The sequence below is a fragment of the Phacochoerus africanus genome, chromosome X (assembly GCF_016906955.1).
Source record: "Phacochoerus africanus isolate WHEZ1 chromosome X, ROS_Pafr_v1, whole genome shotgun sequence".
Lineage (NCBI taxonomy): Eukaryota > Metazoa > Chordata > Mammalia > Artiodactyla > Suidae > Phacochoerus > Phacochoerus africanus.
The window spans coordinates 7,335,372-7,363,331 of record NC_062560.1 but is presented as its reverse complement, the minus strand read 5'-3'; the positions used below and the strand labels follow the sequence as shown (position 1 = coordinate 7,363,331).

The 27,960-nt window shown below is 46.7% G+C and overlaps 1 protein-coding gene across 1 annotated transcript in view; it reads left to right on the top strand.

The window, feature by feature from the left end:
• Window positions 1-27,960, top strand: part of ANOS1 (anosmin 1) — a 197,290-nt gene that overhangs the window by 67,207 nt on the left and 102,123 nt on the right. The window lies entirely within an intron of this gene.

The window sequence follows — 27,960 nt, the reverse complement described above, 5'->3', positions numbered from 1 at the left end:
CCTCTTCTATTCCCATGAAAGGGAATGGGCTTTGCAGAGTTCCCACCCTGAAAGAAATAAATCCAGACCCTGCGTTTCGAGGTGTTAAGAAATAAGGCAAAAGGGTCTGACATTTGGTTTATGGGGCCCTTCTCAGGAGCTTGTGAAGTTTCCTTTCCTGTGGACATTTGGACAGGCTGGCCGGCAGCAGGTTGACCCCTCGGGCAGACAGACAGCAGGCAAGCTGAGTGTGGGCGGGGCTGGCTCCTTGCTGAGGCTATAGACCCAGATTGTGTGATGAGGGCAAGCACATCCCAGCCGCCTCCCCTCCCTCTTTGCCCCTGCGGATCACTCTCCAAGCATCTGTGCCTTTGACCCTTGCATCTCTCTTAAATGTTGACGGCACTCCACCTGGAAAAGGAATTCAGCATCGTCTCTGTAGCAGTTTGGGGGAAAGTACCCAGCAGGATCATCTCAGAGCACGAGTTAGCTCATTTGACGTGTCACAGCAGAACAGAGCTCACGCTCTATCTCTCAACACACATCAGAATACACATGGAGGAGGATGGTTCAGCAACAGGACTTGGTGTGTGTGCTGTGGGGAAGCCCAAGACGCCCCCCAGATCTCCACGGCTGATATGTCTGCAGGCTGCTCTGACTCTTTGGGCAAACCAGGGCTCTCCGTTGGGACAGCCTTTGGAAAAACGCTCCAGCCCTGTCCAACAGAGACGTCCCTTCTCCACGAAGACTCTGGTGATGGGGAACGGGAACGCATAAAACTGCCAACCCATTGTTCCCAACCTTTCGGACGCACTGCCATGTCCGATGAAATCTCGTGTCAGTCTCTGAAGAAAGCATGACATCATTTCCAACAGGGTCAATGAACAGAAACAAGAGCCAGGTGGAGGGGTGCATGCTGGTTTTAAAAATACCTTTCAAGAGCGGCCGGGGGTCGTGTAGGAAGCATTCAACGGCATTTACCAAATTAACACCACAAGGGGAACTGAAGATGCCAGCACAGTAACAGTTGTGCAATAGGGGTTTTACCTGAAAATCCTGTTACAGCACCTTCATATTTTTACATTAAAGGACATCTGAAGTAGTACGTAATTTCAGTGTCAGAAACACCTGCACCATTCTGGGTTTTCCCATAATGGGTATGATAAATTCGATGCTCCAATAACAATATAGTAAGTACGACTTATTTAGTCATGTGCTGCCTCAGTAAAGCTCTTCTTTATTGGCTCTGTTTTTCCGTAGATGTTATTTATTTTTACAACTCCTTGAGTGATTAGGAAAATGCCCTTCTTCCTGCTTCGTGGAAGAAGACACCCTCTGTTAATGTCCTCATGCTCTCCTGCTCTGTGAGGTCAGCTACCCTCTAGCTGGTGTGTTTTCCTGGGACCATCAGGAGATGACGGGTGTTCAAGTTGAAGAGCTCGGTTGATGCATTAACAGATCAGCTAGCCCTTCACGGGCTGGTTAAGGCGGAGGGCGTCGGATGCACCATGGCTTGTTAGCAACTAATGAATGGTTCACCCTGGGAGCAAGGCTGCCCCGCCACCACGCCCCCTCCCCCGGGGCCCAGCAGAGATGACAAAACTGACCCCTGTCACTAGACAGGGAGCTCTCGGGCACGGCTCACTTCCCACTGCTTCAGGCGAAGCCTGCACAGGCCATGCCTGGGGAGCTGGGCTCAAAGAGCAGGAACTTACAGGCTGAGCTTAGGGCCTGAGCTACTGATGCCGTCTGTGTGCAGCACCTGAGCTGTGTACACGCAGCCACCACCGAGGACCTGCTGCTCTCCTGGCAGAAACGTGGGTTTGTAATCACTCCTGCCATGATGTGGTGGGTCCAAGTTTTCATATTCTGGGATATGAGGGAGCCACGTGGTACAACAGGACTGTGTGTGTACATCTCTGATTTCTCTGGCAAACTGATTTTTTTTAATGCAAGTTAAGAACATTCAGGTCTGTCTTTGATTTTTTTAATGGTCTTTTTACACTCATGGTATATAAACACAGACTGCATACCATCACAATATAAAGTGGGTATAAACATGGCTTTCTTTGACAAAGAGTGGCTTCGATAAGCCTGCAGAACTATTCCCTAAGTGATAGGAGCGGCTGGTTGGGTCTGGGCGTTGGGTCAGGCTCCATCTCTGCTGAGCACCGAGGCTTCCTCTTTCTTTTTCTTTTTTGAAATCAGCAAGAAACTACTGTTCAGAAGATGAATGGAGCACCCCGTCCTTCACTAATAACCAGAAAGGAAATGCCATTTGCAGTTTTACAAATATCCTCTTAATTGATTCTTACATGCCTTGACCCACGTTTCTGAAAAAAATATATTCGTATGTTACATATTTAAATTAAGCCATTTCCCTTCATGGAGATGAAAACATACTTCATGTTTCTTTGACGTAAGTTATTTGACTGCTTAGAAATGCCTTAAATGAGAAGTGGGAAGTTTTTTTTGGTACTTGCCTCTCTTATTTTTATTTTTTTATGATTTTTTACTTTTTCCATTTTAGTTGATTTACATTGTTCTCTCAATGTCTGCTGTACAGAAAAGTGACCAAGTTACACATACATATATATATGTACGTTCTTTTTCTCACATTATCCTCCATCATGCTCTATCACAAGTGACTAGATAGAGTTCCCGGGGCTATACAGTAGGATCTCATTGCTTATCCACTCCAAAGGCAATAGTTGGCATCTACTAACCCCAGACTCCTAGTCCATCCCACTCCTTCCCCCTTCCCCTTGGCAACCACCAGTGTGTGCTCCATGTGCATGAGTTTGTGTTTTTTCTGTAGATAGGTTCATTTGTGCCATAAAAATGGGACTCTTGGTGGGAATCTAGCACGGACCTTCTTTCCCGTGGAAGCCAGGTTCTCTCACATGTAGCAGGTACCTTACTATTGTGTAATAAATGACAAATATTAAATATTAGGAGAGGGAGTTTTCCCCTTCCTGTGATGAAATGAGGGGAAGGATGATATTTAATGAATGAATGAATGCTGATAGCTAAGATTTCTCATGTTTACTTTAAAATATTCATACATTCAAAAAAAATACTCATTTTGACACACGATAGTGTGCAAAGACTTTTCCATGCAGAATACTTTCCATATAGGTACAGGCTCTGCCTTTGTGAAGCAGAATTGCTATTATAAGCACAGAAGGAAGGCAGGCAGACATTTCACAAATGAATAGCATTTTATCAAGCATTTTGAAAAAAAGTAGGGTATTATGATAAGAAAGGTAGGAGGAAGTTCCTGTTGTGGCTCAGTGGGTTAAGACCACAATGTTGTCTCTGTGCGGATGTGGATTTGATTCCTGGCCTTGGTCAGTAGGTTAAGGATCCTGTGTTGCTGTAAGCTGTGGCATAGACCTGCAATTCGATCCCAGGAACTTCCTTATGCCATAGGTGCAGCCATAAAAAGGAAGGAAGGAAGGTAGGAAGATAGGATATGTGGCATAATATTGAAAGAGTTCTCTAAGATGAAATTTATCGGAAATTTTGGAAAGCAGGTGAAGTTGACAGCAGCAGCATGTGCCAAGGCCCTTGGGCAGGAAAAAACTCAATATCTTTGGGGAAGTTTAAGAAACTGTTCCATGGTCACAAGAGTCCCCCAAAAGTAGGCAGGGGCCTGTTCTCTGCAGGGCTTTTGAGGATCAAGTATTTTCCGTCTGAAGTGCAAAGGTAGAAGCCACTGAGGAGTCATTACTGGGGGAAGGGGGGGTGATGTGATGCGAGTGCACTGGGGAAAAATTAGTAAGGCTGAGAATGGGAATTGGGGACCTTCTCAATGCACATGCACTGATTCAGGCAGAGAAGAGAGACTAGGGTGAAGGCGGCCCGAAGTGGTTGGATTTGGGGAAAATCCACGCAGAGTTGGCCAGGCTTGGATATGAGGTCTGAGGGCGATGGAAGCATTCCTGTGGATGCTTGGATTTCTCAGGAATCTGGGAGGAAGAAGCATGGGCCAGTTACTGAGCTGGCAGGGACTGGAGGAGGCTGGGCTTTGCCTGGTGGGAGAGGAAGAGCCTTGTTGAAACTTCCTTTGGGGCATGATAACATCTAGCCTATGAGATAATGAGAGGGAGCTCTCAGACGGACAGGTGCATATCTGAGGGCTGCAGCTCAGGGACAGTTGGCACTAGAGATGCAAAGCTGGGCTATCCATAGTTGCATGATGTTTACAGCTTCCTAGGAGACCCTCTGGGTGATGTCACTATCAGTACACATGGAGAGGACGTGTGATTGCCTCCGTCCACGGTGATTTAACAAGGGTAGTCCTATTGATGAGGACAGGTGGTCACTCAGTCTTGATGGACAGAGGGGTACATCCACCTGGAGGGAACAGGGGCTGGGTCAGTGTGGAGTCTCATTCCAACTTTCCACATTTGCTGTGTGGCCACACCCAGTAACTTTCATCTCTCTGCCTTTTTCTACCCCAAAATGAGCATAAAGAAAGTTAACTTTTACCATGCAGGTTTATGTGGTTTCAGTTGCATGGGGAAATCAGGATTGATGTAAATTTTCTAGCTGTGTGCTGAGCCGATAGGTGCTTTTCTAAACTCACGGGAAGAAGGATGTGATGATTCATAATGCAGGTGGACCAGTGGGCCATTGCTGGAGTGGCTTCACTGCTACGCAGTGTCACTCCACAATTTACAAACAGGATGAATATCCTCCTTCTAAGGGAAGCAATAATAACATAGGTGCAATATGTATCTTAGGGGGCATTTCCTTTTGATGATTGATTAATTAAAACATGGTTGATGTTGTGCCAATTCCTGCTGCACTGCAAAGTGACTGTAGTTATACACATATATACATTCTTTTTAAATATTCTTTTTTCATCATGGTCTGTCTTAGGAGATTGGATATAGATTGGATATAGTTCCCTGTGCTGTACCATTGCTTATCCATTCTCAACGTAATAGTTTTCAGCTACTAATCCCAAACGCCCCATCCATCCCACTCCCTCCCCCATGGCAACCATAAGGCTGTTCTCCATGTCTGTGAGTCTGCTTCTGTTTTGTAGATAGGTTCACTTGTGTCGTATTTTAGATTCCACATATAAGTGATATTATGGTATTTGTCGTTCTCTGACTTCACTTCTTTTGATAATCTCTAGTTGTATCCATGTTGTTGCAAATGGCAGTGTTTCTTTTTATGGCTGAGTAATACTCCGTTGTAAATATGCACCATGTTTTCTGTATCCATTCATCTGCCGATGGATGTTTAGGTTGTTTCCGTGTCTTGACTATTGTAAATAGTGCTGCTGTGAACATTGGGATGCATATATCCCTCTGAATCATTGCTTTTTACCAGATATATGCCCAGGAGTGAGATTGCTGGGTCATACTTAGTTTTCTGAAGAACCTCCATACTGTTTTCCATAGTGGTGGCACCAAGTGACATTCTCAGGGGGCATTTCTGAATCCAAAAAAGGGTAACTTTTTTTCTACTACTTTCTTTTATTGATTATCTATTGACAAACTACCTTCATGTTGCATACACTTTGATGAGAGACAGAATATGCAGACTGGCATTTTTACCATATACAAATGCTGGTAAAATAATTCAAACATAGTTTCTTGTGTGTGTTTTTTTTAAGAACTTTCTATGTAGAATTCTAAATTGTGTTTCCTTAAGTCGTCTACTGCATCAACTCCGTCCATCCATAGCGTCACTTCTGCGATCCATCCGCCTACTCAGAGTGGGCGTTAATTTCAACAGAGTGTTTGAATCTATCACATAGCGTCACTGCTGCGATCCATCCGCCTACTCAGAGTGGGCGTTAATTTCAACAGAGTGTTTGAATCTATCACATAGCGTCACTGCTGCGATCCATCCGCCTACTCAGAGTGGGCGTTAATTTCAACAGAGTGTTTGAATCTATCACATAGAGTCACTTCTGTGATAGATCACATAGTATCACTGACATGATAGGTTTCTTTAAAGAAGTATCTTCTTTAATGGAATGTTTGCATGTTTGTCATATGTGAGGATGTTAAGAGGTCTTGGTTTTTTTTTTTTTTTCAATGAATGGGCTTTATTGTTTTTTTTTTTTAATTGACAAAGGGCTTTATTTTTATTTATTTTAATTTTTTTTGTCTTTTTGCTATTTCTTGGGCCGCTCCCACAGCATATGGAGAGTCCCAGGCTAGGGGTCTAATCGGAGCCATAGCCACCAGCCTACACCAGAGCCACAGCAACGCAGGATCCAAGCAGCGTCTGCAACCTGCGTCACAGCTCATGGCAACGCCAGATCGTCAACCCACTGAGCAAGGGCAGGGACTGAACCCGCAACCTCATGGTTCCTAGTCGGGTTCGTTAACCACTGCGCCACGACAGGAACTCCGGGCTTTATTGGTTTTTGGAGCACTTTTAGGTTTTCTCAAAAATTGAGTGGAAGATACAACGAGTTCCCATATATTCCTTCCCCTGTGTATGATATTCCCTCCCATTTGACATCTTGCTTTAGTTTGGTACCTTTGTTACAATCCTTGAGCCGATATTGATATATCATCCTTAACTGAAGTCCATGGTTTACATTGGGGTTTACGCTTAGTGGCGTCCATTGTCAGGGTTTGGACTTAGCTGTCGTGCCACGAATGCACCATTGCACAGTCCTACAGAGTAGCCTCACTGCCATAAGAATTCTCTGTGCTCTTCCTGTCCATTCCTCTCTCACTCTTCTACAACTCCTGGGACCCTCTGCTCTTTTTACAGTCTCCATAAGAGGCTTTGGAGTTTTACTCCTGCTTTACATTTCTGTTGGTTTTCACAGTAGCCGCAATGAAAGGATTTGCTGTTGGACCTTTGAGTCGAAGGCACTGCCAACTGCCCTTTCTCAAACCTGTCCCGGCTCTGAAAGGATTCAGGCATCTCCAGTTACTCACAGGAGGCTTTCCTTCCACCAGCCCCCAGATAACCGCTGCAAGGAGACAGAAAAGGCAGAGATAAAAGGATAAACATGAAAAAGAGTGACTCCAGATTCCTCCCATGGTCTGAAGACTCAATCTCCCCCCCGCCCCCCTGCTTTGTTGAGGGAGGATTGACAAAGAACATCACATGAGATGAAGGGGGGCCACGTGAGGACTTCATACACGATATTGTTAGATGAGTAGCCCAGTAAGGTGACTGAACATGAGCACCACGTCACACGGCTTACCCTTTATGTGTGTGGGAGGATGAGGACACTGGAGATCTGGTCTCTTAGCACGTCCACATATACAGGACAGCGGTGTTAACGTTACTGTGCTGCATCTGAGACCCCAGAACTCATTCCTCTTAGAACCAGAGGTCTGTTCCCTTGGACCAGTTTCACACATCCCCCTTCTCTGAGACTTGATCCGTTCGATGCTGCATTTCTTTTACCTCAGCCCAAAGCTTTTGGGTCAACGTTGTTGACTCAAACAATTGGGTTGTGGGTGGGACAGGGGAAGGACATGGCTCCTCTGAAGTTGACTCATCTTTCCTGGGTCTGTGTTGTTCTGGAAGCTCGCCCCTGCCCGTCGGTTTGTCATACCAATCCTGCTGCTGTGGACGTAGAGGCTTTCTTTGCCGCTGTTGTCATTTAATGGACCTGATGTGCTGTTGTACAGTTATAAGCACTTTGCTGGTCTTATTCAGATCTCAGTGCAACCCTGTAAGCAGGTACTCCACTTTCCCCATTTCGACACATGGACAATCTGGGAGAGACTTGAACCCATGGCTCCTGGCTCTATAGTCTATGCTCAGCACATCCACCCTCTCCTACTGCTTCACAGCTTCTGACCCCAGGCAGGATTTAGGGGCATGCTCTCTGGAAATAGACTGGTCCTTTCTGGTCTTTGGCAACTAAATTCCTTAAATTGTTTCCTTGTATCCCCTCAAAGAAACCCACCATGTCTCCGATGATGTGCTATTTCAAACTGACCTCGCAGTGCAGGAGTGGACGATGGATAGTGGCCGGTGCTCCCAAAAGCTCCTGGCCCCCTGCCTGCTGCGGGAGCCACATCCCACAGTCTTGCTCCTTGTCTGGAACTCTGATTTTCTCTTTGAGAAGTCAAAGATTTTAATGAGCTGCTCTCCTGGGTATGCCCTCTAAGTTGATGATCTAAAACTTGCATGAAATTAGGGAAGAATTTTACTTGTGTGGTATCAGGAAGGCTTGAATCTCTTATAAAGCAAATGTAGACTCCTTATCTCTTTATGTTAGACTTGAATCTTCTTAGGGGTGTGTTTCAGGAACTGTGTCAGCAGCCCTGAGCATCTGGTGGCGGGGGGCGGGGGGGACTGGGTGAAAGAATTTAGACACATTTCTTATTTCCATAGAGTTCCTCACTGTTGAGCCCAAAGCTGTGGGTGATGGCTGAGCTTTCTATCCTTTTCACGAGTCTGATGGGCCTAGAGCAGGATGTATTTCCTTCTGGGTGGTTCCTGCTGCTGGCCCTTGGCGTACCTGTTTGGGGTGGAGGCAGAAGGGTGGATGGCTGGCCTGGAGTGGTGTTCTCATTGGTTGGGGATCCCTGGCCCTTGTCCCAGGGCTTGTAAGGTGAAGTGAGCTGGGGAGTGTCGAATTATCCAGTTATCAAGACGTCTGGAGGCCAGGAAGAAATAGAGAGTTGCAGGGCCCTTATCACAGGTGATGCAGATCTCCATGGTTTGGAAAGGTGCCACTGCTTCATTTAGAACAAAACCAGTTTGTCTCTTCGGCTTGGCCACGGCAGAATGTAGGGCATTTCCTCTCCAGATTCTCACCGTGTCATAGACACCATCTCAGGCTCTCCACAATTTCTGACTTCTTACATGCCTCTATAATCAGCGGTCACGGTTCATTAACATGTAAAACGCTAAAATTTGAAAACATCACAATTTTGCACATGCTCGGATTCGTGTGGGTGTGTGGGGGTGTGTGTGTGTGTAACGTTAACTTCAGGTCACAGTAGCACAATTATTTAGTTTTTCGTTACATCTGTGATACAGCAAAAAAATAACCTAATACTGGTTTGGGAATCCCTGAATTGTTAATCGTGGAAAATGAACACCATTTCCTGTTTCCTTCCGTCCCCCTTATCGACACAGTAACCTTTAAAGTTTGTGACATATGAACAAAGAGATTCTTCATTCTGGTATATACGTGTCAGAGATGATCCACTAAGCAATTTGAGACCCTTTCTCTTCTTTGTGGAGTGTGTATAAGTTGGACTAAAGAAAGGTGTCCTTTCAACCTTAAAAAAAAACATCTAAAGTCATTTACTTTGCCAGAATGAGCATGGTCAATATGGCCACAGTTAACTGCTGTAGTATAATTTGAAGGTCAAATTAAGTGGCCGCTTTATTTTTTCAATACTCGTCACTTATCTAAGAGGAGAATTTTTTTTTAATTTTTTTTTTATTTTCCCACTGTACAGCAAGGGGATCAAGTTATCCTTACATGTATACATTATAATTACATTTTTTCCCACCTTTTGTTCTGTTGCAACATGAGTATTTAGACATAGTTCTCAATGCTACTCAGCAGGATCTCCTTGTCAATCTATTCTAAGTTGTATCTGATAAGCCCAAGCTCCCGATCCCTCCCACTCCCTCCCCCTCCCATCAGGCAGCCACAAGTCTTTTCTCCAAGTCCATGATTTTCTTTTCTGAGGAGATGTTCATTTGTGCTGGATATTAGATTCCAGTTATAAGTGATATCATATGGTATTTGTCTTTGTCTTTCTGGCTCATTTCACTCAGGATGAGATTCTCTAGTTCCATCCATGTTGCTGCAAATGGCATGATGTCATTCTTTTTTATGGCTGAGTAGTATTCCATTGTGTATATATACCACATCTTCCGAATCCAGTCATCTGTGGATGGACATTTGGGTTGTTTCCATGTCCTGGCTATTGTGAATAGTGCTGCAATGAACATGCGGGTGCATGTGTCTCTTTGAAGTAGAGTTTTGTCCGGATAGATGCCCAAGAGTGGGATTGCGGGGTCATATGGAAGTTCTATGTATAGATTTCTAAGGCATCTCCAAACTGTTCTCCATAGTGGCTGTACCAGTTTACATTCCCACCAACAGTGCAGGAGGGTTCCCTTTTCTCCACAGCCCCTCCAGCACTTGTTCTTTGTGGATTTATTAATGATGGCCATTCTGACTGGTGTGAGGTGATATCTCATGGTAGTTTTGATTTGCATTTTAAGAGGAGAATTTTTAAATGTTTACATCAATGGAGTCTCCAACATTTTAGCCCCTGAAACATCCACAACCTTATCAAATTTTTTCCCCCCTTGGGGCTGCACCACCTGCAGCATATGAAGGTTCCCAGGCTAGGGGTCAAATTGGAGCTGTAGCTGATGGTCTGCGTCACAGCCACAACAATGTGGGATCTGAGCTGCATCTGTGACCTACACCACAGCTCACAGCAATGCTGGATCCTTAACCCACTCAGCGAGGCCAGGGATCAAACCCAAGCCCTCATGGATACTAGTTGGGTTCGTTAACTGCTGAGCCACGATGGGAACTTCTCAAGTAGTTTTAAGGAAGTAATTTGATATTTTAGGTTTTAACAATAGTCTTAATAAGTGCATAGGATTAAAATGCTGATTCCATGAGGAAGGCAGTACATGCTCCTTCAAAAACATGGAGAGGGAGTTCCCATTGTGGTTCAGTGAGTTATGAACCTGACTCGTATCCATGAGGATGTGGGTTTGATCCCTGGCCTCACACGGTGGGTTAAGGATCTGACATTGCCATGAGCTGTGGTGTAGGTCACAGATGTGGCTCGGATCTTACATGGCTGTGGCTGATGTGTAGGTTGGCAGCTGAAGCTCTGATTTGACCCCTAGCTGGGAACTTCTATGTGCCAAAGGTGTGGCCCTCAAAAGCAAAAAACAAAAACAAACAAAAAAACCATGGAGAGAACGGGAGTCCCTGTTGTGGGTCATTGGGTTAAGAACCTGACATAGTGTCCATGAGGATGCAGGTTCAACCCCTGGCCTTACTCAGTGTGTTAAGGATCCGACATAGGTCACAGGTATGGCTTGGATCCAGCGTTGGTAGTGGCTGTGGCTTTGGCCCCAGCTACAGCTCCAATTGGACCCTTGGCCTGGGAACTTCCATATGCTGCAGGTGCAGCCATAAAAAGAAAACAAACAAACAGAAAATATGGAGGGACTGGAAATAGGAAGACAAAATGTTGCCTGTGGTTCCATTACTCGGGTATGAATGTTTGGTGGCATTTCCTTCCCCTATTTTTTTCTAGGAACAGAAAGCCCTTGGGACCAGTGGAACCTTTTTGCTGGTGGGTGAGGCGCTGCAGGGCTGGGACTGGCTCATGTCTCCAGCACGGCTCTGTCCAGGGCGGCTCTGGGACCACTGGGTTCCTCGTTCCTTCTGCCGTTAACAGTCTGCATTCCATTTCAAGGAAGTGTCCTCTTCATATTGGTGTATGTGTAATCAGCATGGATGCATGTATTTTTCTTGACCTGGTCAAAGAATCCAGAGCCTGCCTGTTGCAGAAGGGCCAGTGGGAAAGTGGGCATGTTGTTTCTCGTGCTCTGGTGGCAGCGCTGCTAAAGGTGATGACGGCCAGTTGTCTGATACTGAGCAGGATCACCCCCAGGAACACTGGCGGCACCGGAGCCCAGGATCAGGGGTTCTTTGTTAATTTTACTGCAGCTGCAGCCACTTTCCATTAGTACCAACCTTTTGACTTGCCGTCAGAGCCAGTCCTTTATAAAACTCCAAGAGGCAAGAGAGTTCCCAAAAGTCTCCTGGGCTGCATCATCTCCTCTCTCTCCCAGTGTATATGCTGAAGCCCAAAGCCCCAGGACTTCCGAGCGTGACTTTACGTGGAGATGGGGTCTTTAAAGAGGAACTTGAGGCCAAAGGAAGTGCTTGGGGTGGACCCCAATCCAGCAGGATGGGTGTCTTTATAGGAAGAGAGCAGGATGCAGACACCCACAGAAGTGCACCCATGTGAGGACATGGGGAGGAGACAGCCGTCTCCATGCCCAGGAGAAGAGGGATTGGGAGGGACCAGCCCTGCCCACACCTGGGTCTCCGAATGCAGCCTCCAGCACTGGAAGACAGTACAGTTTTGTGGTTGTTCCTCGGTCTGTGCACTTTGTTACGACAGCCCTAGGAAGCTAAGGCATCCACCTCCATCCTTAGGATTTCTCCCCGGCTGTTCTGCCTGCCGGGCTTACGTTTCGCACATTATTTAGAACCGCCTTTCGTAGGCACTCCAGTCTTTCTGTGTCTCCTCTGCCTGCCTGGGGTGGTTTGCTCTTCTGCCCTGGCACGCCCTGCTCTCTCGGCCACTGAAGTCCTCTTTGTTGTGATAAATGCACAGGGAGAACCTGCTGATTACAAGGAGCTCCCGCTTCTAGGACATCTGTGCAGCCGAAGCTTGAAGCACAGTGCATGCACTCAACAAGCGTGTGGCATAGCGAGGGTTAAGGTATGTGTCTCATTGTTTTCTGTGGCGTCCGGTCCTGCCTTTTAACTGCAGAGCAAGAGCAGAAGAGGTGGACATCCCGATGCATCCTGGGGACCTGTGAAGGCAGCAGGCCCAAACCCTGTGCCACAAGGAGATGGTATCTTATTGACACTCCTCGCATGACTGTTTCTTGGGATCCCTTCTAAAATGACAAAGCTCCTGAGAGCAGGTATTAAATCCATCCATACCTTTATTCCCAGAATAAATTCCTTCCTCCATCCAACAGATACTGAACAATTACTACATGTCTTAGGCTCTGGGATAAACCAGGCGAGTCCAGCTGTTCAGCGGGCACAGTCTCATGGGGGGAGAATAAAGAGGACATGAGAACAGAAGCTGAGGTGCGCTGAGAGTGAATGGCTAGGGCGGATCCAGGAAGACCCCAGAACCTGGATGGCATTGGGGCTGACCCTGAGGAGGAGCGGCTGATGGGGAGATCAAGGGCATGTTGGCATCCTCAGTGGATGGACGACTGCCACGAAGGCCGCGTGGCCCAGGCACACTGGAGGAATTCGAGTGGGCCGAGTCAGACACAGGTGGGGGCCCCTGTGTCCCCTCTGTGGTGCCGGCGGCTCCCCAAAGCCCACGGCTGTTTCTGCATGTGTCTGTCACACTGCCCGAGATTCTGGACACCAGGAGGAACCTGAACTCAGCCACCTGCGGGCCCCACCTGGAAGGGCCAGGTGTTCCCGCCCTGGGAGCTGCCCCCAAACCCGGACGGCCAGGAGGTGCTGCATGGTGAGGATCTGGGCCTCCCTGTTCCTCGGGTAGGAGAACAGTCCTCAGGGCCATGGAGCCCAGGTGCCTAGGGCATAACCTCTGCAGGCACGCATCCTGGCTCCTGCCGTGGCCTGCCTCCCCCCCCCCCCCGTGCCCCCCCGCCCCCTCCTGCTCCATCCTAGGGAATTCTCCAGACTGTGAGGTCACAGCCATGTTCCTCCTGACTGCCATGTAGGTTCAACACCACTGACGCCACCTGCAAGTTCAGGGGCTCCACAGACCACCCTCAGGCTGAATAGTTCACTAAAAAGACAGAATTGTGACTCTCGTTCATGTTTCTCACATGGAGAGGATGCATATTTGAACCAGCCAGAGGAAGAGAGGCACAGGGCAGAGTGTGGGAGCTTTTCCCACCGGGCACTTGGGAAAAGGAAGGGTGACACTTGCCCCTGGACAGCACCGAGCCTCAAGCTCACCTGTGCTTTGGCACCAGAATCTTGTCTTGGGACCTCGTCACAGCGGCGTGACTGAGTCATTGTGCACGTTCCTCCTCTGCCAGGTGCCCGCACGGGCCTCCCCAGGGCTTAGGAAGGGACACCTGATGCTCCATGACTCCACTCATCAGCATCCACCCTTGCCACCCTCCACGGATAATGTCCCATTGCTCAGGACATTCCAGGGGTTTAGAGGGAGGTCACTTCCCAGGAGCTGGGGGAGCAGGCCCACGCCCCTCTGAGGGAGACCACCGCATAGCCCCCCTCTGCATGAATCGGGGGGCCTAAGGCCAGAGCTCGGAGTGGCTGGGACCTCCACTTGTCAGGGAGGGAAGGTCCAGAGCCACCGCTGCAGAGGTGAGCAGGGGGAGGTCAGGCAAGGCTTGGTGACCTGCTGGGAATCTGCCTTTTGTGGGAAGTCAAGGTCCAGCCCGTGCATCAAGGCTCTGGCTTCAGTGGGAAGAACAGATGCGAACAGTGGGTTGGGAAGCTGGGCTTGGAGTTGGACGTGGCTGGACAGGAGCCCGAGTAGAAAGTGTCGGATTCCTGGAGAGTGAGAGGTGTACGAGATGCAAGGGCTGTTGCAAAGGTTTAGGCACTAAAATTTCAGGGCAGCTGGGAGTGCAGGGCGTGGCCAAGTGATTATAAAGGTAACCCAGATAGATGGGCGGCTCCAGCATCATTGGTGGCCCTGACAGGTGTATTTTGGTCCCCACTGTATTGATGAGGAAACTGAGGCAGTGAAAGCCTGCACAACCCAGAGGCATTTGTCTTCCTCAGCCTGCGTTCCTCACCAGCGCTGCTGGATCTGGCCTCGGCCCTGCTGTCATATAAGGAAGGATTTCCTTCCAATCTAAGGTGTTGGCGGACGTGCAGCAAGAGGCCTTGTGGAAGTGCTGGAAAGGTGCGAGCCGGGCCTGGGTCACACGTTGTGCGTGTACACACAGTGTCCTCTTGCAGTTTCCTCTTCCTTAGCTTAGCTCCCTTCACCTCAGCCGGAATTTACCAAGTGCTGCTCTTGGCACGGCTCGAGCTGGTGCCTGTGACAGCTGGGGACTGCTGCTAAGATTCTGGGCATCCAAGGGCCCGTATCCCAGTTCCGCTGACGCTGCTGATGTTGGTGGATTGGGCGGAATGCCATCCCCTCAGATAAAACCGCCTTCTCTGCTTCATCCTGGCCCGTGAACTTCCTACAAGATAAGCTTGCCCCCTACCCGCCGGAGTGCCGTTTTGCTGATGCTGTTGAAAAGTGCTTTATGAGATCAAAGAAAACAGCTTTGAGGTCTCAGATGCGTTCCCAAGGTCAGCATTGTGCTGACCATTCATGTCCAGAGAGGCGGGAGGGGCACCTGCTGTGTCCAGGCTCCTGTTTCCAATGGGAAGGAGGTATCACTGGGATCTGGGGTTGACAGGGTTTCTTTCTGGTGCCAGATAACACGGATGTGGAGCTTTGTGCCCCGGCTCTAACCTCTCCACCCAGCCTGCCTGAAAGCAGCTGTAAGCGAACAGGCGTGTGTGCCAGCCAGAGCTCGGTTTTGGACATTAACTTTTCATTTTTATATAGTCATCCCATGCTACAAACATCTTCATCTTCTTTTGATTTTTTTCAACCAATTTAACATTTAAAAATTGTTCTCTTTGTGGCTCAGTGGGTTGAGAACTTGGCTAGCATCCATAAGGATGCAGGTTTGATTCCTGGCCTCCCTTAGTGGGTTAAGGATCCAGCGTTGCCCTGAGCTGTGGTGTAGGTCACAGATGTGGCTCGGATCTGGGGTGGCTGTGGCTGTGGCTTCAACCCCTAGCCCAGGAACTTTCATACAGCCCTAAAAAGAAAAAAACGTTTTAAATGGTCATTAGATGGTGCGCTGTACAAAAACAGGTGTCAGGCTGGTTTGGCCTCCAGTGGCCTCAGCTTGCCAAACCTTGAATGACACACAGCTCCTGATTTGAGGAGCTTACAGCCAGTTCTAGAGGGGTAAACAGGTAAGTCACGTCACCACCTGGTAGTGAGAGCTGCAGTCATGGGCGAGAGATCACGGAGCAGGCCCTGGGCTGAGTTTTGCTCTTGGACAGAAGTTAAAAGCCTTTTTTATTTTTTAAAATTTATAATGATTTTTATTTTTTCCATTATAGTTGGTTTACAGTGTCCTGTCAGTTTTCTACTGTACAGCGAAGGGACCCAGTCACACACACACATACACACACACACACACACACGTGTATATATACATTCTTTTTCTCACATTAGCCTCCATCATGCTCCATCATCAGTGACTAGATATAGCCCCCTGTGCTAAACAGCAGGATCTCATTGCTTATCCACTCCAAATGCAATAGTTTGCATCTGTGAACCCCAGGTTCCCAGTCCATCCGACTCCCTCCCTCTCCCCCTCCCCCTGGGCAACCACAAGTCTGTTCTCCAAGCCCATGATTTTCTTTTCTGTGGAAAGGTTCATTTGTGCCATTTATTAGATTCCAGATATAAGTGATATCATACGATGTTTGTCTTTCTTTTTCTGACTTTACCTTGATTAGTATGAGAGTCTCTAGTTCCATCCATGGTTCTGCAAATGGCATGATTTTGTTCTTTTTATGGCTGAGTAGTATTGCCTTGTGTACATATGCCACATCTTCTTCATCCATTCCTCTGTCGATGGACATTTAGGTTGTTTCCATGTCTTGGCTGTTGTGAATAGTGCTACAATGACCTAAAAGCTTTTTGTATTTAATTCTTCAAAATCTCCTCTAGTTCTTACACTTAGTGAATTAAATGGAGATTAAAAAAAAAAAAAAGAATCAAGGCAGGTAAAATCTCCTTTGTTGACTGAAAAAGGATTTTTTTTTTTTTTGAGTCCTAATCATGATGTATGTTTAGCAGAAGATTGGGAATGTATTTTGTTGCTGTTGGAGCAAATGAAGTCAAGATAGGCCTTCAACAAGGCTGCAGTTGTTTTAGTTCTACGGTGTTCTGCTCCTTAACCAGCAGAGCATGGATTTTGTTGGGGCGGGGGGATGGTTTTATATTGAATATTATTGACTGCTCTCTCTAAATTTCCAAATGCTAATCCCAATATCCTGTATCAATAGACTCTTCCCTCCTGGTCCAGAGAGATGGGGATAAGAGAACAGGTCAAGAAGGCATGGCTGACAAAAGAGGTGTCTGCTCTGGCCCTGGGGCTGGAAGGCTTGGCCTGAAAGTGAGGGCAGAGGAGTTGCGTTGTGGCTCAGTGGTAACGAGCCCAACTAGTACCCATGAGCACGTGGGTTCGATCCCTGGCCTCACTCAGTGGGTTAAAGATCTGGCATTGCTGTGAGCTATGGCGTAGGTCACAGACAAGGCTCAGATCTGGTGTGGCTGTGGCTGGCAGCTGCAGCCCTGATTCATCCCCTAGCCTGGGAACTTCCATATGCCATAGGGGCAGCCCAAAAAAACCAAAAAAAAAAAAAAAATTCTGAGTTTGGAGCTGAAATGCAAAGCCAGAGATTCCATCTCATTCAGGGTCAGTACTGCGGAATTCGGCTGGAAAACTCCCTGGATGCTGCAGCCATGTCTATTTTGGTCACCAATGAATCCTCGGCACCTGGCTCCATGGTTTGTACTTACTATAATCCAGCTGGAGGATGAAGACATGATTTCGTCTCTGCAGCCGTGTGTTCTGCTGCTTCAGTTCACTGGTGCATTGAAGGTTTGAAGGTTTATTGAGGGCTTACTGTGTGCCAAAGTCTGTTAGAGACTCTGGTGACAGTGACGAAAAGGTGGACCCATTCCAGGTTGTCGTGGCGGCCCTTCTAGTGAGGGGAAGATACAACAGGCAGATTTCAGTACGCTCACTGGCGAGGAGAGCAAGGGAGAAAACTGAAGACAGAGAATGGGGAGATGCAGTTTGGTGGAGGATGGTTTATTTCACAAAAGATTCCTGCTAAAGGCCTTTCATGTCTGCACCTGCAAACAGTGATGGAAGCGGGCATGGGAACACAGGTATTTGGGAAGGATTCTGCAGCTGGAACCTCCGAGACCTGTGTTGCACTTGGGAAGTGAGAGGAAGCAGGTTGTCCAGGCCGAGGATGAGGATGGAAGGGCGGCTTCATCTCCTATGGTTGACACCAAGAATTCACCATCCGGGCACTTGCTTTGCACCTGGGAGAGCATCCCAGCCAAGGGCCTGTGGGCTCAGCTAGACCCATGCACGCCGAGCTCTACGCTCCTCATCCCTCCTCCTCTTGCTCCAAATCCCCAGACCTAAAACATGTGGAGAAGAGGTGAGCAGGTGACAAACATGAGAATGAAAGAACAGATCTCACCACGAGTGTCATGAATTAAAAGGAATGAAGACACCTCTCGGACAAAGGCCTGGCTCTGTGCTTGTTGATTGGATTCTGCAGAACCGAGGGTAGGACTTGGCTCTGGGGAGGTGCTATCCTGCAGTGATGTGCCGTGGGAACGGCTCTGGGAACCCACAGCATCCCCAAGGAGAAAGGACTCCGGGCTACAGTCTGCAAGCAGCATGGGCTGTTCCTCAAGTTCAGCACGACATTCCTAGTATCTGTGTTGGCAGTCATTGTGCACCCAGCCTGCTTCCTTGATTTCCGCATCCTTGAACCTCTGCATACTTGAACCGTGTGGGCCAATCAAGGTCTCCTTTTCCTGCTGGTTGCTGAAAGCTGAGGCAGTACTTGGGGGTCTCTGTTCTGGAGGGGTAATTTAGTATCAGAGGGTAGACCACACTTCGTGGCCTCATTTCCTCCTATTTCTTTTCTCTCTCTCTCTCTTTAGGTCCGCACCTGCCACCTGCGTCATATGGAAGTTCCCAGGCTAGGGGTCGAATCAAAGGTACACCTGCAGGCCTCTGCCACAGCTACAGCCACGCAGGATTCAAGCCACATCTGCAGCCTACACCACCATTCATGGCAATGCCTGATCCTTAACCCACGGGGCGAGGCCAGGAATTGAACATGCATCCCCATGGACACTTGTCAGATGCGTTTTCACTGCGCCACTATGGGAACTCCCTTATTTTTTCTCTTTAACTTGCAATTTTCATCACTTTGCTATCCTTAAGCATAAAGGTATCCTTTAAAATCCCTCCTGAAAACAAACACGGAGGACCCCATGGCTTGTGGCCTCCCCATCCTCTCTGGCTGCTGTCCGAAGCGCACGTCCCTGGGGGACTGGCAAGCTCACCCAGGACCTTGAATCCCTTTGCTCACCCGTGATGAAGAGAACTGGGGGACAGTCAATAAAATGCCGGTGACACTACTGGTGTGACAGGAGCATATTTCACGTAAAGAAAAACAGCGCCATGCTGCCTACTTTTTTACGTGCTGTTTTCCACTTGGAAGTGTTTTACCGTTTGACTTTGTGGAAGCCTGTGTGGAGATCTCCGTGTGGGAAATTGTGTCTTGATTTAATATCCTGCGCCGTGGTTTGTTAGGCTCCCCCTTGACGATGCCGCAAAGAGAGGCCCATTCCTCAGACGCCCTCCTGTTCTGAATCAGATAAGAACAGTGAATGTGATGACACGGGGCCACCTTTGACAGGCGAACACGGTCCTGAAAAAGGCTTTCTCTTTAAATTCCCCCACGAACCTTTCCCCTCCTACCGTTCCTATTACTTTGTACCTTTCCCCTCCTACCATTCTATTACTTTGCTGATCTCTGGCAAATGGTGTTTAACATTTTGTCCCTAGTTCTTCAGGGCTTCCTGTCGTCTGTGCTCCTGTTCGCATACAGGGTAGTCTTGGAGGGTCCTGGGAGGCTGTTTGCATGGGTTTGAAGACAGAGGGCATGAGAAGGCCACGTGCTTTTGAGCAGGGTACGCGTTGTGTGGTTTGAGAGGTGCAGGGCCACCTCGGAGGAGCGTCGGAGCCCCTCGGGGCGGGAGGCAGGGGTGGGGGCAGCTGGGAGGGAGTGTGCTGCCCCCCCCCAGGGGCCCTGGAGTTCCCAGGGTGTTGGGCACTGGGCTGTGTGTCCCGGCCAGGCCATTTCTTCCCAGTCATCTGTCCGGTCTGCAGACACTGTGTGCTTTCTTTCAGGTGTCACTGTGGATCAAAGCCACCCCGAGGGCATTTGCATGAGAATCCGCGGAATGATTAATTAGCAATGGTCATTAGTAATTTTCCTTTTAAGGCTTTGAAATGTCTTTCATTGATAAACTAGTTCTCTTAAGCCTTGACTCGTTTTCACAGGGTTTTCACCCAGTCCTCCCCCTGTGACTACAAATTGGATTCCCACCCCCTACCGCCCCCCTCCATGGCACTGTCGACACCTCTCCTGTTCCTGGGATTTGGTTAAAGGGACAGCCTCCTGAGAGTGACCTTGGCCATCATCAGCTGCGCCTCTTCTCCAGGCTGCGTTTATAGGAGGCTGGCCTCCCTCCTCTCTTGTTGGCAGTCTGTTTTGTTTGTTTGTTTGTTGTAATTCTTATTGTTGTGCTGGTCATCCTGTCTCCTGTTTTCTGACTCCATTCTGACTGTGCCGTTCTCTGCTGACATCGAGAACGTGACGTGATGGTCTGATTCTCACGTGCCTGATGGTCCAGGAAGCCTCTGTGGATGTTCTCCTCAAGGCCATGTAGAAAGTGCATCTCTAGGCAGCTTCATAGCCATCTCCTAAGGCAAGAACTTGACACCAGGAGAGCCCCAGGGAACCGGGTCCTCTGGAAGCCATTGCATGTCTCCACGATGGGACAGTGGCAGGTCCCCCAGGCACCTGCTGTGGACAGCAGATCAAACACCAGCCGGCAAAGATAAAGTCTTGTCACCACCAAACGCTGGAGTTGTGTGGAATGGGAGCGTACGTAGTCAAGAAAAATGAAGGGAAACCGTGTTAATTTTGCAAATTCATTTGTGTGGACACATTACAAAGACTTCTTGCAGGGCCCTGGAGGGGGCTCCTATGGAGTCAGGACCCCTGAGGTCTCATCTCAGGGAGGACCCTGGGAAATTCGATTCAGCACCTAGGGACAGAGGGCTCAGCCACCTGCTGTCCCCAGAAGGTGTGTCTCAGAGTGGCTGGTAGTTGAGGGAGCACCAGTCTGTCCCAGCAAAATATGAGATGACCATTCTTGTCTGTGAGAAAGTTTTAAATTGGAAGACGTGGTCCCGGGAAGGCCAAGGGTGCTGGAATTTTATTGCTGTCTTCATCACGGATGGCAAAGTATCTCTGAGGATGGAGACAAAAATCCTGTCCTTGGGGGCATGAGAGGAGAAGGGTGATAGGGCTGGGGCACGAAATAAAGTGAAGGAGGGGTCAGGAGGATGGTGTGGCTGGCAGAGGAGTGCTAGGGCATGATGGAGGCTGGTAGGGCGATGAGATATGTCTTCAAGTCCTGGCTTAGTCCTGAGGGGATGTGTTGCCTTGAATTCATCACCCGTGGGAACTCCCCAGGCCACAAAGTCCTCAGCAGAAAGCTAGGATTTTTCAGACTCTTCTGGACCAGACTTATGATTTATGGAATCTTGCATGTGGCTTTCTCCATCTCACACCTGGTTGGATTATTCCATCCCTGTCCGCCTCTTCCCATCAGAGATGCCAGGATCATTCTGCTTTTGCATTTTATGAAATGCCTTGGAGCGAAGGATGAGCCTCTCTGTGCATCCTAGGAGTATTAAAGGAATCCACCCGTCCTCTCTGGGAGGAGAGAAGCAGCCTGGATCAGTGCCACCTCTTTGCAGTGCATCTTCACATCTTGCAACCTTTCTCTCTTGGAACCATTTTAATGCAGGTGACGAAGGAGATGCTGGCTTGAGACTTTGCAGTTGCTTCCTTGGTTCTCTTCATTCCTGAGTTCTTTATGTTAAAGTTAGGACATCTAAGGGAATGTTCTGTCATGGCTTCCATTTTTATTGATTAAACACCTAGGGTCCCTTGATGCTGTGTCACGTCCTTTAAAATACCACACGTCCAGATGTCTATATATATGTAAAACTGGCTATTAAAAAGCAAGTGAGCATATATATTAAAACAGGCTATTTAATAACATATCTAGACATTAAAAAGTAAATTAATAAGTAGTTTTCCCCTTGTAGCTCAGCAGGTTAAGGTTCTGATGTTCCTGCTGGGGCTCTGGTCACTGCTATGGCACGAGTTCTGTCTTTGACCCAGGAACTTCGTGTGCCCTGAGCGTGGCCAAAAAGCAAAGTAAATTAATATGTAAATAAGCATGTATTTTAAAACTGCCTAATCAGTACCTCTGGTCCTTTTAGAGACTCAAAGGAGTGTTTAAATATAATTTAGTTACTTAATATAAGCAGAATAACACATTGCTATGGTTCTTTAATTTTATGAAGTGACACTATATAGTCAAAATAGAAAGAATAAAAAGTTAACATGTATTAACTTGGTGTGTGTATAGCAAAATGATAAAAAAAAAAAAACAACTTTACCACCTTTGAATTATTTTCCTTGTTTTAGTCGCCACAGAGGTGACCAATAGTAACTTAGTTTGAATGTTTAGGGGATGCTTTCTTTTAGCATTTACTCGATCTGATTAAATTTGTTTCCTTTGGAGTTCCCATCGTGGCTCAGCAGAAATCAGCCAGCTAGTATCCATGAGGATGCAGGTTCAATCCCTGGCCTCGCTCAGTGGGTTAAGGATCCAGTGTTGCCGTGAGCTGTGGGAAAGGTCGCAGATGTGGCTTAGATCTGGCGTTGCTGTGGTGCAGGCTGGCAGCTGCAGCTCTGATTTGACCCCTAGCCTGGGAACTTCCATATGCCACAGGTGCGGCCCTAAAAAGAAAAAAAAACTTGTTTCCTTTGAAATAAAATTATCTTTATATAATTATTCTCTTTATATATATATATATATATGTCTACTTTAAAAGAAACACAAATTATTTTCCACCAAAAAAAGTAGCCCGAGAAGCATTATTTTAATTGGCTAATTTAACAATTTATAACATCATTACCATTTAATGAACTTCACCAGGTTTCAAATCCTTCGTGGGAATGGGAAGTTTTGACGCTGTTCATTGCCTGCAATTAGACGGCTGAGCGGAAGACAGCAGAGTGCTGAAATGAGATGCAATCAAAATGTATTTGTTTAAGGTGCTCCTTTGGCTCAAAAGAATTTAATGAGAGAATTTCAATAATGCAACAATTCATTTTTTCCCCTCTATCCCTCATCTTCCTGAAGATCCTAGGTCTTTAAAAAAAATTTTTTTTTCCTGTTTTTTAGGGCCACACCCATGGCATATGGAATTTCCCAGGCTAGGAGTCGAGTTGGAGCTATAGCCGCCCATCTACACCACAGCCACAGCAACACGGGATCTGAGCCTCATCTGTGACCTACACCACAGCCCACAGCAACGCCAGATCCTTTAACCCACTGAGCAAGGCCAGGGGTTCGACCCTTGTCCTCATGGGTACTAGTTGGGTTCGTTATCACTGAGCCATGATGGGAACTCTCTCTCAGGTCTTTTCTCAAGGAGGAAGGGCAGAGTAACTGTATTTGCTTTTGCTTATAGGTAAGAAGGGGTCTCTAAAATAGCTTCTAGCTGGAAACATTCTGTTCACTAAAAAGCTAACAAATTTGACTTCTTTACATAAATCTTCCAAAAGTAACACAGAAATATTATTCAAAACACTTTTGATGTGGGGAAATACTTTTAAACTCTGTAGAAATTTTCAAGTGTTAGTTGTAATTGCTATTTATGCCACTTCTTTTCTTTCATCCTTTGGATGCTTACAGTAAACTACTTCTGCTCGTAACCTCATGTCAGAATTTCAGTCTGGATTGTATGACTGAGAAATGCACCTTGTGAAGATGAAGGTTCCAATTCAGCATCCGGATGCTTTTTCTCTAAGCAAGGAAGGCTTTAAACTTATTTATTCTCTGCTCTTACCCTATTGCATTAGTTCTCAGTTGGGGACTTGGCAATATTGGGAGCTATTCTGGATTTTTGCAGGTGGGGCTGGGGAAGCTGCTGGCATTGAGCCAGCAGAGGTCAAGGATGTTCCTAGTATCCTACAAGGCACCCAGCTCAGCCTCTCCCCACAAGGACACACCCAAGCCCGAATGTCCACCATGCCAAGGTCCAGAAACCCTGCCGACATCCAAAGATGCATAGTATGTTTCTTACAGAGGCTGCTCCCCGAGCCTTCAGAGTTAAGACAGAGCTGGCTCTGCACATGACAGATTGTGCCACGTGGGGTCAAGCCCCCTCTACCTTGGTCTCCTGAGTAGCCTCCCCATGCCACAGGACATAGTCTCTTAAAAGGCGATTCTGTTTTCAAGACTTCCCCTTTGTGGATGGGGAGGAATCACCTTAACTAATCATTGCCATCTACAAAAGACGGAAGCTCCCATTGCAGCCCAGGAAAGATGGAAAGTCAGTGATAGGTTTTACATTTATGGTCCTGCTGGACAGTGTGTCATTCAGCATAGCTGTTCTCAAAGCCCTTCCGCATCCTGGTGGCAGTTTCCAAAATCATTACACCTGCAGAATTCAAACTGCACATGCCTGCAGGTGTCTTCCTCGACTGTCCTACATTTATGACTCTTGCTCCTGAAGTCAGCAACTTCTCCATGGCTCTTTGTTACTAACGTGACAAGTAGACACTGCGTAGATAGGTTTCATCACATTGTTGTTCACCCCCAAGGAAACAGTCCCATCAGGCTAAATGCCTAAATATAGCTAAGGATGTTCTTGCCTCTTTTGAAAAAGGAAAGTGCGGGGAGCTTTAAAACAATCTCCCTTTTTCCAGAATCAGAGGGAATCTGTCTATCTGTATATCACCACCTCCCCTCCCTAAACTGTTTTGTGTAAGATGAAAAGACGTACAAAACACTTAGAATGGATAAGCAATGAGGTCCTACTATGCGGTCTGGGGAATTATATCCAGTCTCTTGGGATAGACCATGATGGAAGATAATAGAAAAAGAATGTGTGTGTATATATTTACATATCTATATATATATACAAGCACAGAATATGAACATATATAGAACATATATTTATTCATATATATATACATGAATGTATATATGAAGGTGTGTATATATGTCACTTTGCTATACAGCAGAAATTGACACAACACTCTAAGTCCACTATACGCTAATAAGAAAATTAAAAAAAAACTACATCAGGTAGACTCTCAACTTTCAGAGGAGGTTTGCGTTCATGTTTCTTCACTGAGAAGAGAGAGATAAGATGAATTTCAAAATAAATTGAACAAGCAAAAGAGCTTAACGATTACACATTAAAGGTGAGTGGACAAACATCAGAAGAAGCAGCCCTAGTAGAAACACAAAGGAGCTTTGTATACGTCTGCCACTGCATTAGTTAAGTTTGGTTATTAACTGAAAATTAACAGCAAAGTCCACATATCTCGAATATGGAATTGGAGGGTCCACACAAGAAGTCTTCCTTCTGAAAGACCAGTGGTTGGAGATCTTAGTCAGTCCACGCTTTGCCAGCCTCTGCAGAAAGCCCTTGGGGTCACCCTGCTGGGTGAGGTGGCCGTGGGCATTGCTGCTGCTCCTGGACAGCCAGACACGTCGACCCCACTGAGACGAGGTTATACACAGCTCCAGTTACTCCTCTGCCGCACTAAGCTTCCTCCCCAGGGAACTTTGAATTGCTTATTGATGAACATGCATTTGAAACTGAGTTCTTTTATGGTAAAAGCATTTCCTTTCCAAATTATGTCTGGGAGCCCCCATTCACCATAGTGTTGAGGCTGAAAGGGGCACCACATACAGCCATCCCTTGAACCTAAATCTTAAACAGAAGCAGAACAGAAAAATAATATAGCTTAGAATGTGAGGGCGCAATTCATTCGTGCAACATCAGATTTAAGCTTGAAATTGTAGTCACCAGTGTCTTGAGATGATACATTGTCTTGATACATTGATTAGAAAGCTTCCAGTGATTGCAAGTTACAAACACATGCCTTTTTTTTTTTTTTTTTTTTAAGGACTTCATTGGTGGCATATGGAAGTTCCCAGGCTAGGGGCTGAATAGGAGCTGCAGCTGTTGGCCTACCCCACACCCACAGCAACGGAGGATCTGAGCCGCATCTGTGACCTACACCACAGCTCACAGCAATGCTTGAACCTTAACCCACTGAGCTGGGCCAGGGATTGAACCCATGTCTTCATGGATACTAGTCAGGTTCACTTACGCTGAGCCACAACGGGAACTCCCAACACACCTCTTATTTTTCCCTTACAAAGACCTTTCCTGGACAACATATGCAGTGTGAGGCATCCAGAAATGATGGCCAGTTCTTGCATTAGTATGTCTAGAATGTATTTTTCATGGGGTCATTTCATTTTCCAAGATGTATTTTTTTCTAAGTGACAAATAGAAAAAAGTGTTCCAATTGTCCTATAAAGCATAAGATAATGCTATTATTTTCTAGCATTTTCTAGGTTTATTGCTTGTAGGCAGGTAAATATGTTGCATGGAAAGATAATTATTCCAAAATCAATAGGAAATGGAAACACTTAAAGTTCTTTAGAAAGATTCCTGTTTTTATGTGGCCAGGGTTGTTGTCTTGTAAAAAAAATTCACAGGAATTTCCAATAAAATAGTGTATATTTCTGTGTGTGTGTATATGTGTGGTGCATGCTTGCCTATGTGTACCTGCTTTTCGGTCTTCTGATTTTCAGGTCTTGTACTTTTTCTTTATAATTTTTTGTCTTTTTAGGGCCGCACCTGCAGCATATAGGGGTTCCTAGGCGAGGGGTCCAATTAGAGCTGTAGCCGCTGGTCTACACCACAGCCACAGCAACACCATGTCTGCGACCTACACCACAGCTCACGGCAACACCAGATCCTTAACCCACTGAGTGAGGCCAGGGATCAAACCTGCATCCTCGTGGATCCTAGTCGGATGTGTTTTCGCTGAGCCACAATGGGAACTCCTCTCTGTATGATATTCTAATGAAACAAGGAAGGGTGACAGTTGGTAATGAGATTGATTTTCCAGTGGCTATTGTATTTCTTCTAAAAAGATTGATGGAGTAACTGCATCCCCTTACGGAAAGGAGGGGAAAAAGAATCACAAAAAATAATAGTTTAATGAGAAGATAAATGTAAAGATTGCAATTTTATTTCACTAAACCCTTTCCTGAAGCCCTCCTTTCCCTCTTTTCATATATCTGATTATATATTACTTCCTCATTTACCAAAAATTAGATCCCTAACCATGCATTGCTTTTATTGCTTTGCTCTGTATGTGTGTGACTGGACCTGGATATGCTTACAATGCCTCTCCAGATTCATAAATATATTATTTTTATTGCTTTCTCCCCTGAGAAATTCTTTACTCTGGGTATTCCATATATCTGACTAACCTTATTTCCAGAAGTTTTTTCACAATTTAAAAATGCTTATTTTTCTTAATATGAGCTGAGCTATTGAACTAGAGTCTTAAGGAACATTGGAGAAGGAGTACCATCTTTTTGCAATAAGAAAGTGTCACTCCGTTGATTATAATGACATTAGAAAACTCTGTTTTTGAACTACTGATTTGGGTCATATCCACCGATTTAATATTTAGGGGCCACCTGTGTATGTTGGTTTCTTTCCGGAGTAGAAATGGTAGCTATAAGTTAGAGAAATAATCAATAGTAGACTTGTCCTGTAAACCTTTTCCCATAGACTATCTTTAGACAGAATGAACTCGTTATTAGCCTCGACTGGCAAATACCTCGTAACAGTCCAACAGATTTTCTGAATTGAGAAAAATTAATTTCAAAGTTCTTATTGCAGGGAAAACAGAAAAAGCCCTAGAAATTCATCTTCATTATTTCCAATACTATTTTTGTTCAGGTTCTTTTTGCTGATTCAAAAGTCTGAGCAAAAGGCTATATTTTACTTTTTTTCTCTTTGGAGCAACAAGTGAGAGCTCAGCCTGCAAGACAGAGAAGGCTGGGTGTCTTGGGGCTTCATGGAATTGATTTGGTAGCACTCTCATTTACATGTGCCTGATTTCTGTCGGGTGGCAGAAGGGGTTCTGCCCCAGGGAGAAGATGGCTTTCGAAAGTGGCCTCCCTCCTGTTAGGAGACCTCGCTGAAGACAAACAGATGCCTGCTGCCAAAACGCAGGACTTAACCTGACCCTCCGCGGCTCACAAAGAAGGCCTTTCAGGTCCCTAGGGAAACAGCCCCTGCACTTTCTCAGGCCGTGAAATTCGGACTGAAAAGCCCTTGCCTCTGGCTGCCTAGCCATGCGGGGCAGTGCTGATGGGGCTGCTGTGAGGGAGGGAGGGAGGGGGGGGATGGACAAAATAACCTCACACAAAGGCGCCTGCCCCCCTCCTTCGA